This window comes from Arachis hypogaea, chromosome 15, assembly GCF_003086295.3.
Source record: "Arachis hypogaea cultivar Tifrunner chromosome 15, arahy.Tifrunner.gnm2.J5K5, whole genome shotgun sequence".
NCBI classification, from domain to species: Eukaryota; Viridiplantae; Streptophyta; class Magnoliopsida; order Fabales; family Fabaceae; genus Arachis; species Arachis hypogaea.
In genome coordinates, this window is record NC_092050.1 from 79,627,866 (window position 1) to 79,645,655 (window position 17,790).

Below are 17,790 nucleotides of genomic sequence, written 5' to 3' on the forward strand. Positions count from 1 at the left end.
ATTAAGGGATCATATATATGGAAGGGTGTTCCATGGTCAAAGGGTGTGGGGATTAGGGAATGGAAGATATAGGATAATTGGATGCGCATGCTGGCACCAAACTTGGGAAAGTTGGAGTTTAGCGCTGCATGCTCAACAAAGAAAGTTTCACCTGGCGCGAAACTTGGTACATCCCAAGTTTAGTGCCAGCCCACTATTTTTTTTCTCTTTTTTTTTCTTCAAAATTTCCATGCCAAACGCCAAGGAAGCTACGATTGGCATCCCCTTGGTAGAGTGAATAGCTCCTTCTGTACGCAGCTCCCATGCCAAACTTGAAAAAGTTCAAGTTTGGCGTTAAATCTTCCCCAAGTTTGCCTTGATGCATTGTTCTCCACGCCAAACTTGGGATTTTCCAAGTTTGGCGTGGACCTTTCAAAACCAATTTCCCTTATTCACGTAGCACTCGGCGCCGAACTTGGGAATCCAAAGTTTGGCGCCAACCAGACCGAGTCAAACCTCTCTAGGGTGGGCAAAAATTTTTCTAAGTGTCCGGGTTCCTGTTTTATATTTTCTACATGATCAAAATACACGTAAAACAAAGGAAAAACAGTAAAAAATCAACAAAACTCAAATAAATAATAAAACCAACGCAACGGAAAATAAACTAAGGATACAAAATTATCGGGTTTCCTCTCGACAAGCGCTTCTTTACCGTCACTAGCTTGACGGTCAGCTCCTCTAAGGAGGAGGATCATAGGGGCTCAGCTCTTCACCCCTCACTGTGAACTTCTTCCCTGTGCTCCCATTGATCAACTCTATATGCTCAACAGACAGGATCCTATTCACTGTATGAGGCAGGATTGGGCATGCAGTGAATACCACCTTCATTCCTGGGGAGAAGTCTTCAGTGGGAATCTTTTTGTTTCTCCATCTCCTGGGTACTTTCTTCTTTTTGATAACCTCCTCCTTGGCGGATGATGTATCTCCGACACCAAAATTAGGTTTGATGTCAGGAGGAATTTTATTAATTGTCACCAAAGGAGGTTTGAGTTACAGATTCTATTGTGCATCATCAGGGGTTTCTTGAAGGTTTGGAATAATAAGCTCAGTCTGCATGCACCTCTCTTCTTTACCTGCTAAATGCATATCTTTGAAGACATGAAAGACCAGTTGCTCATTTTGCACTCTAAGAACTAATTCACCAACTTCTACATCAATTAGAGCTCTCCCAGTGGCTAGGAAAGGTCTTCCTAGGATTATAGAGGCATTCTCATCTTCCCCTATGTCAAGAATTACAAAATCTGCTAGGAGAAAGAACTTACCCACTTTGACCAAGATATTCTCCACAAATCCATATGCAAGCTTTATAGATTTGTCTGCCATCTGTAATGCTATCCTTGTGGATTGTGCCTCTTAGATTTGTAACTTTTTCATCACAGACAAGGGAATTAAATTGATGCTTGCTCCCAGATCACATAACGCTTTCTCAACGGTTGTGCTCCAAATGGTAGATGGAATTTGAAAGCTCCCTAGATCTGGCATCTTCCTTGGCAAGTTATTCTGAATTATGGCACTACATTCCTTAGTCAAGACCACTGTCTCATTTACAGGCTCCCAAGGGTGTATTGGTAAAGATTTTCTCCAATAAAACCATGTTGCAAGTATAGCTCTACCAACAACAATCCTCGGGGGTCAAATTTAGAGAGGGATTTGGTTGTCACAAGTTCAGCCCCAATAGAAATAACCGAAGTATTCAAACCTCGGGTCCTCTCACAAGAAATGGGAAAACATGTGCTTTAACATTGGTTAGAAATCCGGGGTTGTGAGTTATGAGCATGAAAATAAATGGGAATCTTAACAAGCAAGTAATCTTAAATTGCAACAAACTAATTCAACTATTTAAGCAAAACATGAGCAATTCCAATGAACAAGCAACATTCCACTTAATTCTATTATAAACCAAGCAAGTAACTGTAACTAAAGCAAATAATTTGGGAAAATTGGTTTTCAAATATGAATAATAAAAGCAACTCTTGGCTAGGCATGGGAATTGGGGTCACGATCCTTGTCTAACAACCGTATCTAGACAATTATGAGGAACCAAGCTCATTAAGTCTACCCTCAAAGTCTTAAGTACGTGATATCTACTCCTAGACTTGATGTACGTCAAATGGCTTTGATCACATCAACCCATAAGTCCCAACCTACCTACTAATTGGATTAGTAGTGGGTTGGCGTCAATGAGTATCAAATTGACCACCAAGGGCTCCCAAATCATCAAATCTATTAGACCCAATGACTCAAGTTTACCCAATTCCCTTGACCTAGGCCAAGAGTAAAGAAGACTACTCCATAATCAAAGTAAACAATTCATCGAACACTTGGTAAGCATTAACAAAAGACATGTTCAAAATAGCAATTAAATTGAAATCTACAAGTACCCACTAACAATTATCAACATACAATCATCCAAACAACAAGATTAAACATAGAAATCATCAATGTAACATCAACAAGTCAAGATTCACAACATTTATGAAATGGGTATAAAATGATAACTGACAAGAATTCATAAAACTATCACTAGATATAAGCAAAATTGTAACAAGGAATTCAAATTGAACAATTAAAACTAGTAATTAACAAGATCCAATTCATAAATCAACAAGGGAAGATCAAATTAAAATTAGATATAGAGAGGAACAAGGGTTTCTCTCTCTAGAATAACCAAAGAACCAAAAACTAGCTTAAATTATGTCTAAGTGTAAAAATGATTGATCCCCCCTTTCCCCCTAGCATCCTTGGGTCTTTTCCATGCAGAAACAGCTTGAAATTGGGCCTGATGAACCTCAGAAATCACCAGGCACGATTTCCTTTAATGAGGTCACGTGCAGCTTCCCACGCGTGCGCGCCATGCGTGCATTCGCGCCGATTGCTTTTGCGATCCACGCGTGCCCGCCAAGTGTGCGTGCGCGTCGATAGGAATCTTCTGATCCACGCGGATGCGTCCATCCTTGTGCACCGCTTCCAGCCAATCCCATCCACGCGTCCGTGTGGAGTGCGCGGGCGCGCCGATGCTACTTTTCCCAAGATTTCAATTCTTCATGTTCCCCCCTCTTTGTACATGCTTTCTCCCTCTCTTCTAAGTCATTCCTATACTATAATTCCTGAAATTACTCAACAAATACATCACGGCATCGAATGGCAATAGAAAAGGATTAAAATATGGCAATTTTAAGGCAAAATAAGCATGTTTTTCATCATGGAGCAATATTGGGAAGTGAACACAAAACCATGCATTTCTTGCGAATAAGTGTGAGAAATATTGATAAAATCCCCCAAAATAAGCACAAGATAAACCACAAAATCGGGGTTTATCAAATCTCTCCACACTTAAACCAAGCATTTCCTCATGCTTAAAATAAAAAGACCAAAGATCATGATGGAAAAGAGTTTATGAAATGCAAACTACCTAAATAGATGCATACAACTAATATAAAATCATCTACCTACTTGGTCAAGAGTAAATCTATCCTCCAAGAATACATGTGAGCATATAGGGTAAAAATAGTATGTGATTCATGAATCCTACCAAATTGAACATCATCATGGAATGCATATGACTTGCTAAATGAACGCTTGTGAAAGCCGGGAACAAGCATTGAGCATCGAACCCTCATCGGAAGTGTATCCGCTCTATTCGCTCAAGTGTATAGGGTTCGTCACTCAATCTTCTCCTAATCATGCTTTCCAAGATTTGTATTTTATCTAACAATCGACAATTACTTAATGCATGCTTACAAGTATCATGAGGTCTTATTCATGGGTTGTAACGGGGCTAGGGTGAAGGTAAGGATGTATATGGCCACGTGGGCTTAAAATTTGAGTCCTTGATCAACCTAGGATCCACTAGGCACATAGAACAACCTATACAACTACAATATATTACCTAGCTACCTTTGAGTTTTACTCTTTTTGCATACTCATGTATTCTTTTCAATTCACACCCCTATGCATTGTTTTTGTTACTTTATCTTGGGACATTTTTGTCCCCTTTCATTGCTTTCTCTCTTTTTTTTATTATTATCCCCTTTTTCTTGGGGTTTCTTTGTGAACAAAAGTTTCACTGCATACAGTTTCGTCATTCAACACATGAGTATGTTCCCAAATCCTAAAATTTTTCAATTACACTACAATTACACACCGATATATCTACCCGAATTTTCCAAGTATACCCTCCTATTTGAATGACACACATCCTAACTTACCTAAGCTAATCAAGGATTCAAATTTAGGGACATTCATGGTTTTTCACTTAGGGTTGTTTATGTGCTCTATTTAAGAACAAAAGGGTTTATCATGGGCTCAAAATTGGTTAGCAACGGTAGATAAAAGGGTTAAGGCCATTTGGGAAAAGTGACTATTGAAATGATGGCCTCAATCATGTAAATGCATTCATACACCAAGCAATGGACATATAGAATCAGACAAAGCAAGGATCACAATCATAGAGAGAGAGATATGCACACAAGAATGGAAATAATGGTTAAAAGATGTAACCATGCAATAGGCTCAAAACTTTCATGCTTGTGTTCTTAGCTCAATCACTATGTTCCAAAATACATTCTTAAAGCAAGTTTACTGCAAAAAAAAAAAATTTCAGAATTTTGGTAGGTCACCCAGGACACAGTTTCTTGAAAAGGAAGTTATTATTTTGACCAAGTAACTCTATAGAAACTAACTATCATGCAAGGGTATTTACAAGCAAAACTAACTACACATGCAATATACTAACTTCTAAGCAAAAGATAAATCCATGGGTATTGAGGGGAAGAGAATGTTACCCATGGAGATCGGTCGAACGACCTCCCCACACTTTAGAAATTAGCACAGTCCTCTGTGCTACGAATAATACGCAAGGGACGGTCGGGACCGGAACCTTCACTATCCGCATCATCAGAGCTCCTATCACTTGGGTTTGAGGTGGATGTGAACATTTCGGGTTCCTCCATGCTAGGGGTAACACAACGCAGAAGCTTCTTGATGTAAGTGTACCGGCGGTGGTTGCGCTGCTCATATCTATCAAGCTTCCGGTGAAGATCTTCTATCCTTTGATGTGTGGATCTCAGTGGTGGCGATGATGAGCTAGAAGGAAAAAGAAGTGGCGGGGCCATGTCAAGGCTTGGTTTGCTCATAGGAAGGTGTAGGTATTTCCCGCTTGGGACCACATCGCCCTTAGCCGGAACTATGATCTTTTTGTCCTTGGCTTCCCAAGAAACACCCGCAGCAGTAACTAAGTCATACACCGATGCTGGAAATGGCAAATTACCCTGGTCGTGAACTTGACTCATCGCTTGCCTGACAAGAAGCGGAATATTCACCGACTTTTCCGTGAGAACACACCAAACAAGCAAGGTGAGGTCTGCCGTGAGGGACGACTTGTGGGTGCTAGGTAGCACATAGTGGGATAGGATCTGGGCCCAAGCTCTAGCTTCCACAGTGAAGAAGCGAGCGTCAATGCTCTTGGGCCTCATCCGGAGTCGACCTTGGGTCCAAAATGTCCCTGGCTCAGCAATGACTCGGAGAATCGAGTCCCAATTGAATCCATACTTCTCTCGCTGACGTAAGACTTCTTGGTAGCCATCCATGTCACTTGGCACTGGTAGGACATTAAGCACTTGCTGAATAGCCTCTTCTGAAACTGAGATTTGCTTTCGGCGCATGTATACCGATTAAAGAGAGGGAAGATGGTAGTTAGTTTAGAATTCTTCCACCCAAGAGAGGTTGATTTCCCTTGGTTTCCTCAAAAGAAACTCCCATCCTCGCTGTTCAATGCGGGGCAAAATATAAGGAGCGACCTTGTCCAGTGGAACGAGTAGATGCTCAGGATGATAGTTCCTTACAGCTATGGAGGGGAACATAAGTTCACAAAAGCGGTTGGGGAACCTTGAAGAATCTTTTGCTGGTTTTCCCTTGTCATTCTCATCAAAAGGAGCGGGTGTCTTCCCTTTCTTAGATAGGGGTTTGGCTCCTAATGAAGAGCGCGCCTTAGAATTTGACTTTTAGGGTGCCCTTTTTGTGGCCGGTTTCCTTGAAGCTATCTCCTTGCCTTTCTTGGTGGCCATCCTGAAAAGGAAGAGAAGGAAGGAAAACATTAAACCCAAGAATCAATTTGACAAAAAACATGCAAGTGACTTGTGGTGCCCATGATGAATTTAAAAGCAAGGGTCACAACACTTGGCATGGGATGCAAGAGGAAGTAAAGCATGCAATGGCATGAGAAGAGTAGTCTCAAGCATCCATAATAAAGAGCAAGTCATGTTCAATTAATATCTAATTGGCAAGTATAAACTTTAAGCACACAAATTATACTCAATGCATTTAAGAGAAAGTAAGTGAATGAGGAGGGAGCACCAATTTGAAAAATATATGACTAGAATGAACCAAAATGGTATATGTGCATTTCCTCGAACACTTGGCGTGCAATAATCAAGCAATGAGCAATTATGAGATACTAAACCAATTCAAAGCCCAAAATGGAACATCAATCATCACATAAACATCACACAATGGGAAAGATAAGAAAAAGAATGACAAAAGATCTATTAATGCAAATTAAGCTCAAATTCAACATCCATGGAGAAATAAGGAAAAAGGAAAGGTAAGCAAACAAAAAGCAAGAAACATCATCATGCAAGTAAAAGGGAAACCAAGTAAAGCAATAAGAAGCATCTAACTAGAGGGAATAATGTAAGAGAAAATAAAGAAGAGAAGTAGAAGAAGTGAAACCTTGAAAAGTATGAAGGAACAAGGTTGAATCTTCTTTTGTGAAGATGAGAAAGAAAATGGGAGACGTGTAGTGCCACCGGAAAAAGTTGGTTGTCGCCGGTGAGTGGCCGGAGACAGTGGTGGTGGGGTAGGGAAGAAGAAGAGGAGAAGGGAGATGATGGAGGGAGAAGGAAAAGAAACTAAGAAAGAAAAGGGTTTGAGAGAAAGAAAAACAGGGCAAAGCGCAAAGTATAAAACTGACTCGCGCAACCGGCGCGCGCGCAAGGCGCGCTGGCGCATCGGTGAGGATGCTAGCAGGGGACGCGTGCACGTCAGTGGCCCGTGCGCGCGAGGGGAGTTGTGCCTCAGGCACAGAGGTGGCACAAAGTTGGCTCAAGTCTCTGGTTTTTGTACCAGAGTGAATCAGTAAGGCAGGCGCGCGGACGCACACCTTGCGCGGACGCATCAGTTTTGGCATAAGGTTGGCCCAATTGTGGCACAACTCTCTGGTTTTTGTACCAGAGAGTCCACATATCTCCATCGGCGCGCGCGCGCACCGTTCGCTGGCGCGTCGATGGTTGAATTGCAAGGGTGCACGCAGGCGGCATGTACGCGAACGCGTCGGTGCCTGGCGCGAATTGGGCACAAAATGGGCATGACTCTCGGGTATTTGGCCCAAGAGTGTAATTTCGCCACTGGTGCGCACGCGCACTGTGCGCTGGCACGTCGGTGCCCTTCTTCAAAGAAAAATTTTTGTTTTCTTTATCTTTTTCACATCCTATCTACATAAACATTCGACCTATCCAACAAAATCAACAAAGCTAGCATTCCTATGCACTCAATCAATCATCAAAAGATCACAAAATTCACAAGAAACTAAAGATACGAACAAGATGGTATAAACAAGGAAGATCTTACCATGGTGGGGTGCCTCCCACCAAGCACTTTTCTTTAACGTCCTTAAGTTGGATGGTCCTTTTCTTAAGCTTCCTCTCTCCTTGGTGCATCCTCCAATATGTACACCTCTAGCTCTCTTGGGGGCTTGCAACCATGATACTTCTTCACTCTATGTCCATTCACTTTGAAAGTTGCTTCACTCTTGGGATCAAACAATTCCACCGCTCTGTAGGGTTTCATCTCCTTCACCTTGAAAGGTCCTTCCCATCTAGAATGGAGCTTGCCAGGCATAAATCGGAGCCTTGAGTTGTAGAGGATGACCTCTTCACCTTCTTGAAATCCTTCTTCTAGATGTGATGGTCATAAAATGCCTTAGTCTTTTCCTTGTAAATTCGGGCATTCTCATATGACTCGTTCCTCAAACACTCAAGCTCTTCTAGTTGTAACTTCCTAGCTTCACCCGCCTTGGCTAAATCCATGTTGCACTGCTTTACCGCCCAATAGGCTCGATGCTCAATCTCCACCGGAAGGTGGCACACCTTACTGTAGACAATCCAGAAAGGACTCATCCCTATCGGAGTCTTGTAGGCCGTTCTATACGCCCATAGTGCATCTCCTAACCGGAGGCTCCAATCCTTTCTTTGTGGATTGACCACTTTCTCCAAGATTCTCTTGATTTCCCGGTTGGACACTTTCGCTTGTCCATTTGTTTGCGGATGATAAGCAGTAGCAACCTTATGCGACACTCCATAGCGCTTGAGTAATGCTTCTACCTTCCTGTTACAAAAGTAGAATCCTTGGTCGCTCACGATTGCTCGTGGCGACCCATAACGGCATACAATGTAATTCCTAATGAAAGAAACAACGGCATTGGCGTCGTCAAGGTGGGTAGGTACGGCCTCTACCCACTTTGAGACGTAGTCAACTGCTAACAGAATATACAGATACCCACTAGAGTTGGGAAACAGTCCCATAAAGTTAATGCCCCATACATCAAATATCTCACAGAACAACATAGGTTGCTGAGGCATTTCATCCCTTTGGGATGCGTTTCCTGACTTCTGACACTTATGGCAAGACACATATAACCGGTTAGCATCTTTGAATAAGGTTGGCCACCAGAATCCACAATCCAACACTTTTTTAGTGGTCCTTTGTGGGCTAAAGTGGCCACCACATTCGGACGAATGACAAGCGTCAAGAATTGGTTGGAATTCAGACTCCGGGACACATCTTCGAATTACTTGGTCTACGCCCCTCTTCCACAAGTGAGGGTCATCCCAAATATAGTATTTGGAATCACTCCTCAACTTGTCCCTTTGGTTTTTCGAAAAGTTGGGAGGGAAGATTCTTGCAACCAAGTAGTTCGCCATTGGGGCAAACCAAGGAAAGCTATCCGACACCGCATGCAAACTATCCAATGGGAATGAGTCATTGATCGGAAATGGATCAATTTTTAAATTCTTAATGCGGCTTAAATGATCCGCAACCAGGTTTTGAGATCCACTCCGGTCCCTAATCTCAATGTCGAATTCTTGCAAAAGCAAGATCCAACGTATGAGTCTAGGCTTTGACTCATTCTTTCTCAATAAGTACATGATCTGTGTATACCACTATCTTTGAACCCAGCAAATAAGATCTGAATTTATCTAAAGCATGAACAATAGCTAGGAGTTCTTTTTCAGTAATGGTATAGTTGGATTGTGCCGCATCTAGTGTCTTAGAAGAGTAAGCAATGACATAAGGGAGTTTACCATCGCGCTGTGCAAGCGCGGCACCCACAGCATGGTTTGACGCATCGCACATTATCTTAAATGGCAACGTCCAGTTGGGGCCTCGCACAATTGGTGCCGTGATAAGAACTCTCCTTAGCTCTTCAAAAGCTTTTACACATTCACCATCAAACTCAAAATCCACATCTTTTTGGAGTAGGCGCGATAATGGCAAAGCAATCTTACTGAAGTCCTTGATAAAGCGCCTATAAAATCCTGTATGTCCCAAAAACGAGCGGACCTCCCTCACGGATGAGGGGTGAGGCAAAGTGGTGATAACATCGACTTTGGCCGGGTCTACAGAAATGCCTTCATGAGATACTACATGTCCTAACACTATACCTTGTTGTACCATAAAGTGACATTTTTAAAAATTTAAGACAAGGTTAGTGTCAACACATCTAGCTAGGACCTTGGCCAAGCTCTCTAAATAAAAATCAAATGAAGTACCATAAACACTAAAGTCGTCCATAAAGACTTCCAGGCAATTCTCCATTAGATCGGAGAAGACACTCGTCATGCACTGCTGAAAAGTAGCGGGTGCGTTACATAGTCCAAATGGCATCCTTTTCTAGGCAAAGGTGCCAAACGGACAAGTAAACGTGGTTTTCTCCTAATCTTCAGAAGCAATATGTATCTGGAAGTAGCCAGTAAATCCATCAAGAAAGCAGTAGTGAGATTTACCTGCCAAGCGGTCTAGCATCTGATCGATGAAGGGTAAGGGGTAATGGTCCTTCCGTGTGGCAGCGTTCAATCTTTTGTAGTCAATACATACTCGCCATGCATTTTGTACTCTTTTAGTGACCATTTCACCGTCGTCCTTCTCGACCATTTTGATGCTCGACTTCTTGGGGACAACTTGAACCAGGCTCACCCATTCACTGTCAAAAATTGGGTATATGATATCCGCATCCAGTAATCGGGTGACCTCTTTCTTCACTACATCGAGGATGGTCGGGTTGAGCCTCCTTTGTGGTTGCCTAACCGGCTTAGCTCCATCTTGGAGAAATATCCTATGCATGCACTTGCGGGGGTCAATTCCCACAATATCTGCTAGGCTCCATCCTATTTCTTTCTTGTACTTTCTGAGAACATCTAGGAGCTTTCCCTCTTCTTCACTTGAGAGCTCACTAGCAATAATGATCGAAAACCTTTGGTTATCCTCTAAGAAAGCATACTTCAAATGAGATGGAAGGGGCTTCAATTCATTTTTTATCTCAAGTTGAGGTTCCTTTTCATCAATCTCATGGGATTCATTCTCGACAACTTCTTCATGTTCATCTTCTTGGTCATCCGTCTCCTCAACAATGGGGTAGCACAACTTGTCATGGTCTTCTTCTTGCACTTCTGCTACCACTTTATCAATCACATCACATCGGAGCATGGAATGTTCTTCGAGAGGATGTTTCATGGCTTCCTCTAAATTGAACTTGATAGTCTTGTCTCCAACCCTAAAGTAATATATACCGGTGAAGGCATTTAACTTGAATTCGGAGGTTTTGAGGAAGGGTCTACCAAGTAGAACGGAGGAGGAGCTTCTATTTTCTGTTGGAGGTATTTCAAGGATGTAAAAGTCAACCGGAAAAACCAAATCCTTAATTACCACGAGTACATCTTCCGCTATCTCCATCACTGTGATCATACTCTTATCGGCTAAGGCAAACCTCGCCGCCGACTTCTTTAATGGAGCTAAATTCAACTGCACATAGATAGAAAGTGGCATGATGCTTACACAAGCTCCCAAGTCACACATACAATCATGAAAAGTGTATCCACCAATACAACAAGACACTAAGCACGATCTAGGGTCACCACATTTTCTTGGAATAGGTTCCATCAAGGAAGAAATTGAACTACCCAAGGATAATGTCTCTAATTCTCCTATCCTATCCTTGTGTGTACACAAGTCTTTCAAAAATTTTGCATACTTTGGAATTTGTTGAATAGCATCAAGGAGTGGTATGGTTACCTCAACCTTTTTGAACACTTGAAGCATATTCAAATCAAACTCCGGTGTCTTCTTCGCCTTCTTCACCATGGAAGGAAATGGAATAGGAATTGACTCATCCACTATAGCTTTCCTCTTGGGTTCCTTGAGGTTTACTCCTTCTTCCTCATGCCTTTTGTCTAACACCTCTTCTTCATGTGGAGCTTCAACAACTACCTCTTCCTCATGAATTTCTCCCATGACCCTTGGAGGTATCTTCTCTAATGTAGTTCCCGATCGTAGAGTGATGGCGTTGAGACCGCCTCTTAGGTTTAGTTGGGGTTGGGATGGAAGGTTAGAGGAACTTGAGGGTTGATTGGTGTTGTTATTGGGGGTTGATGATTGGCTAGAAATGTTCATCTTTGAAAGCATGTTGGTGAGGTTGGCCAATTGAGTATTCAAGGCCTCGAATTGAGCCTTGTTGCTCTCATCTCGTTTTTCCATAGCGGCTCTAAGCTCATCAACTTGATTCTTGGAAGATGGAGGAGTTTGGTTTTGATTTTGTTGTCTATGGTGTGGTGCTTGGTACTTGGTGTAGTTGTTTTGGTTTTGGTTGGAGTGGCCTTGGTTGGCTTGGTAGTTGGTGTTGTTATGGTGGTATTGGGATGAAGATTGGTTGTTGTTGTTGTGATGAGAAGAAGAGTTGTTCCACCTTTGGTTTTGATTGCTTCCTTGTGCATTATCTCTCCACCCTTGATGTTGATTACCACCTTGATGGCAGTTGTTTTGACCTTGAGAAGGGTAGGGTGGACAGTTGTTGTAATTCACATTGGCTACCACAAGGGCATGTTCCTCTTGAATTTAATGGCATTGGTCGGTGTAATGTGTGGTGCTAGAGCACAAACCACAAATTCTAGGAGGGCCTTCAAGTTGAGCAACCGGAGGTGGGGCTTGGACGGCTTGGATGGAGTAGTATTCCTTTTGATCCCTTTGGATTTGTGTAAGGATGGTGGTCATATCCCCAAGTGCCTTGGTTAGACTTGCTTCGGAGGGGGATGGTTCTACCACACCCTTGAGAGGATTACTTCTCACCCTTGTGTGTTGTGTAGCTTCGGCAACATCCTTTATCAAATTCCAAGCATCTCCCTCCGTCTTGTTTTTCGAAAGGGAACCGCCACTAGAAGTGGTGAGCAATCTTCTATCTTCCGCACAAAGACCTCTGGTAAAGTAGCTAATGAGCAAGTGAGTGGTCATTCCGTGGTGTGGACATGACTCCAATAGCCTCTTGAATCGAGACCAATACTCGTACAAACTCTCTTGGTCTCTTTGCATTATACCCGAAATCTCTTTTTGGATGTAGTCGATCTTCTCCGATGGGAAGAACTTATCAAGAAACTCTCTTCTCAAGAAATCCCAATTAGTCACAATCTCATCCGGTAGCGAGTAGAACCATGTTTTTGCTTGCTCTTCAAGAGAGAAAGGGAATGCAAAGACCATGATAGCTACCTCATCGGCTCCTTGCCTTCGAGCCGTAGAGCAAGCAACTTGAAAATCCTTCAAATGTCGGATGGGGTCTTGACCCGGCAACCCATGATACTTAGGAAGTAGATTTATCAAGCTACTCTTCAACTCAAAGTTTGGATCAAGGTTAGGATACCTTGCTTGCAACGGTTGAAGTATGATATCCGGAGCTCCTTGCTCATGCAAAGTGATCCGGTGTGGCTCCGCCATGTGTCGCTCACCTGTAGGATGCAAAGATGTATTAGTAGTGTCAACAAAAGAATAGGAAGTAGCGGACTCCAAGTCACTCTCGGTGACGTCTAGTGATTCGGTATTTTCCTCAAGAGAGGCCGAAGTACTAGGCGTATAGTCTAACCATCGTCTAGCTTGCCGAGTGTGTAACAAAGTTCTTTTGATCTCGGGATCAAAATTGGATAAGCTAGAATTCGGTTGAGACCGAGTCATCAAACTTGAAAGTCATAGCACAAATGTAAAAAAAATCTGAACTATAGCTAAGTATTAAAAGAGGTAAAATATCTACAATATTCACATATTCACATAACCAATATCAAGGCATATGTTGCAACCATTCCCCGGCAACGGCGCCAAAAATTTTACAGGCTCCCAAGGGTGTATTGGTAAAGATTTTCTCCAATAAAACCACGTTGCAAGTATAGCTCTACCAACAACAATCCTCGGGGGTCAAATTTAGAGAGGGATTTGGTTGTCACAAGTTCAACCCCAATAGAAATAACCGAAGTATTCAAACCTCGGGTCGTCTCACAAGGAATGGGCAAACATGTGCTTCAACATTGGTTAGAAATCTGGGGTTGTGAGTTATGAGCATGAAAATAAATGGGAATCTTAACAAGCAAGTAATCTTAAATTGCAACAAACTAATTCAACTATCTAAGCAAAACATGAGAAATTCCAACGAACAAGCAACATTCCACTTAATTCTATTATAAACCAAGCAAGTAACTGTAATTAAAGCAAATAATTTGGGAAAATTGGTTTTCAAATATGAATAATAAAAGCAACTCTTGGCTAGGCGTGGGAATTGGGGTCACGATCCTTGTCTAAAAACCGTATCTTGACAATTATGAGGAACCAAGCTCATTAAGTCTACCCTCAAAGTCTTAAGTACGTGATATCTACTCCTAGACTTGAAGTACATCAAATGGCTTTGATCACATCAACCCATAAGTCCCAACCTACCTACTAATTGGATTAGTAGTGGGTTGGCATCAATGAGTATCAAATTGACCACCAAAGGCTCCCAAATCATCAAATCCATTAGACCCAATGACTCAAGTTTACCTAATTCCCTTGACCTAGGCCAAGAGTAAAGAAGACTACTTCATAATCAAAGTAAACAATTCATCGAACACTTGGTAAGCATTAACAAAAGACTTGTTCAAAATAGCAATTAAATTGAAATCTACAAGTGCTCACTAACAATTATCAACATACAATCATCCAAACAACAAGATTAAACATAGAAATCATCAATGTAACATCAACAAGTCAAGATTCACAACATTCATGAAATGGGTATAAAATGATAATTGACAAGAATTCATAAAACTATCACTAGATATAAGCAAAATTGTAACAAGGAATTCAAATTGAACAATTAAAACTTGTATTAACAAGATCCAATTCATAAATCAACAAGGGAGATCAAATTAAAACTAGATCTAGAGAGGAACAAGTGTTTCTCTCTCTAGAATAACTAAAGAACCAAAAATTAGCTAAAATTATGTCTTAGTGTAAAAATGATTGATCCCCCCTTTCCCCTTAGCATCCTTGGGACTTTTCCATGCAGAAACAGCTTGAAATTGGGCCTGATGAGCCTCAGAAATCGCCAGGCATGATTTCCTTTAATGAGGTCACGTTGATAAACCACTATTTTATGGTTTATATTGTGTTTAATTGTGTGGTTTTATCATGATCCTTACCCACTTATTCATTAAATTAGCATGAAATTATAATTCCTTCCTGAATTTATAACATGTTTGAAAACTGCTTCCTAGAGACTTTAATTATGTATTTTTAATTCTCCTTTATTCCATTTGATGCCGTGATCTGTGTGTTGAGTGTTTCAGACTTTATAGGGCATGAATGAGTTGGAGATTGGAAAGGAAGCTAGCAAAAATGGAAGGAACATAAGAATTTGAGGAGATAACCAGCGAGAAGTGACGCGGTCGCATGGCTCACGTGACCGCGCGAAGGAGAGCAAATCGTAGTGACGCGGCCGCATGGCTCACGCGGCCGTGCGGATTGGAAAAGCTCAAGCGACACGGTAGCGTGGACGACGCGAACGCGTGGCAAGGAAAAGCGCGAAAGACACGTCCGCATAGATGACGCGATCGCGTGACACGTGCGATCTGCATAATCTGCAGAATTCGCTGGTGGTGATTTTGGACCTTATTTCGACCCAGTTTTCGGCCTGGAACAGCAGACTAGAGCCAGAGAATATGCAGAAACAAAAGACAACATTCATTCTACACAGTTTGGGAGTTTTAGATCTAGTTTTACTCCTTTAGGTTTTTCTCTCTAGGTTTAAGAATTTTAATTTTTCAATTGGTCTTAGCATTGGAACATTGAGAAGAGTTATTTCCTCATCAAGACTTCGTCATTCTAGTTCGTTCTCTTAACTTGGTTTTATTCTTCCATGTTCTTTGCTTTGTTCAATTTTGTCATTTGAATACTTTCATGATTAATTAATACAAGGATTATTTCTTCCATTTTAATTTATTTTCCATTCCAATAATCATGTCTTCTTTTAATTCCCTTTCATGTGCTATGGATTTATTATTTACAATGAGTGAGTAGTTCCCTCACTTGATGGGGAGTTGATTGAAAGGAACTCTTGAGTTGGAAGGATTGAAAGAAAATTTGTAATTGGGTTAACTGTTGGATTGTTATCTAATCACTAACACCAATCCCTTTGAACTAAGTGGGTTGCAACTCGTGAACAGAACTAGCATTCCAACTTGTTTGACTTTCCTTTACCTAGTAAAGGATAACTAAACAGGACAACCATTAATTATAAATTAATCTTGAAATCATCCCATCAATAATAGAGATTCCAACTAATCAACTCCCAGTCAAGACTTTTATTCATATTATTTGAATTTTCTCAATTTAATTTTCCACCTACTTAACTCAACTTTTTGGGACATCTGATTAATAAAATAGCACACTTTTCTGCAACTCGTTGGGAGACGACCTGGGACTTAAATTCCCAGTAATTTTTAATTTAATCTCTCTGTGACATATTTCTAAATTGATAGGCAGATTTTCGGTGAGTTAAGAACTATACTTGCAACGTAACTATTTTAATAATTTTTAATTCACCAACTTCTGTGCCTCATCAATTTTTGGCGCCGTTGCCGGGGAGTTGCAATAGAGTGCTAAAGTTATTAATTAGAATTTATTTATTTGCCTTTTATTTTATTTTGCTACTATGAGCTGCATGTTTCTTTCGTCAAATGACGCGTTCACTTCCTGATCCGCGCTTGCTAATATTCGATCCTGAAATTGAAAGGACTATTTCACGAATAAGGTGAGAACAACGTCGATTAGTCCGCTCTGAGGGCGGATCTGAAAGTGAACTTGAGGAAGAAACCAGCCCCCGTTCTACTGATTCGGTTGTTTTACGTGCAGAAGACATGGCAGCTAGGAGAGTTACCATCCAGGAGGAAGGAGCCCCTGATTTTACAATGTAACCGTTTCAAGCGCATCATCCAACGGTAGCTACAGATTTTGAAATAAAGACCGCACTGCTAAATTTGATGCCCAAGTTTCATGGCCTACCTGCTCAAGAGCCTATCAAGCGCTTGAGAGATTTCCAGGCAGCCTGTTCTACTGTCAGGCGTGATGGTACTGATAAAACTTCAATTTTGCTGAAAGCTTTCCCGTTTTCTCTCGAGGGAAAAGCAAGAGAGTGGTACTACACTCAACCTCTAGCAAATGTATCCAACTGGGATACACTCAGAAAGGAGTTTTTGGAGAAATTCTTTCCATCTGAAGTTACTGATAAACTGAGGAAGGATATTTCCACAATTGTTCAGGATGACAATGAGACTCTCTTTGAATACTGGGAGCGCTTCAATAATCATCTGGAAGCATGCCCCCACCACATGATTGACAAGATAGTGTTACTTAGCTATATCACATAGGGCATGAGGCCCCAAGATAAGACCATATTGGAAAGTGCTAGCAATGGGTCTATGAAGAAGTACAAGACCACTGATGAGGCTTGGCAATTGATCAGTGATTTAGCTGAATCTACTAGGAACCACAGACAAAAGCAAGGCCGTTCAAAAGCCGTTGCAGAAGTATCCTCTAGCAGAGAGACTGTGGCTCTAGCTCAGAGTATATGTGAGATGACCAACTTGCTGAAGCAGATGCAATTAAATCAACAACAAGCTCAGCAAGCTCAACCTCCCTCGCCACAGTAAAACCAACAATTAGTCCCGCAAAGAATTTGCGGAATCTGTGCTGATTATAGCCATTACACTGATGAATGCCCGCAGCTCCAACAAGAAGACAACATGGTGGCATCCACTCATAACTTCTATGACCGCCCGAACCAAGGGTACAATCAAAGTGGAAATAATAACCATGGATGGCAGGACAATTCTAACCAGAATTGGAGGGACAACAATAACAGAGGAGGCCGAGATAATCAGAGAAATCAGAGGTGGAATAATAACAACAACAGGCAGCAGAATCAACCTTACAGAGCACCTCACCTGAGGCAAAACCCAGGACCACAGAACAATCAATAGCAGACCTCTCAATTTACTCATTCTTCTTTATCTCCTAATGAAGAGCTACTACAATATTTTGAGCGAAGACAACAGACCATGGAAAATAACATCATGAATAGTATTAATGCCAGTCTGAATGGTCTCACCTCTACTTTGCAAGCTCTTA

The 17,790-nt window shown here is 41.5% G+C and overlaps 1 non-coding gene across 1 annotated transcript; it reads right to left on the reverse strand.

Moving 5' to 3' along the window:
* Positions 1–16,889: 16,889 nt before the first annotated feature.
* LOC112753191 (small nucleolar RNA R71) lies at positions 16,890–16,997 on the reverse strand. The gene has a single exon (XR_003177585.1). It is a non-coding gene; the product is annotated as a small nucleolar RNA R71 (small nucleolar RNA).
* Positions 16,998–17,790: the final 793 nt, after the last annotated feature.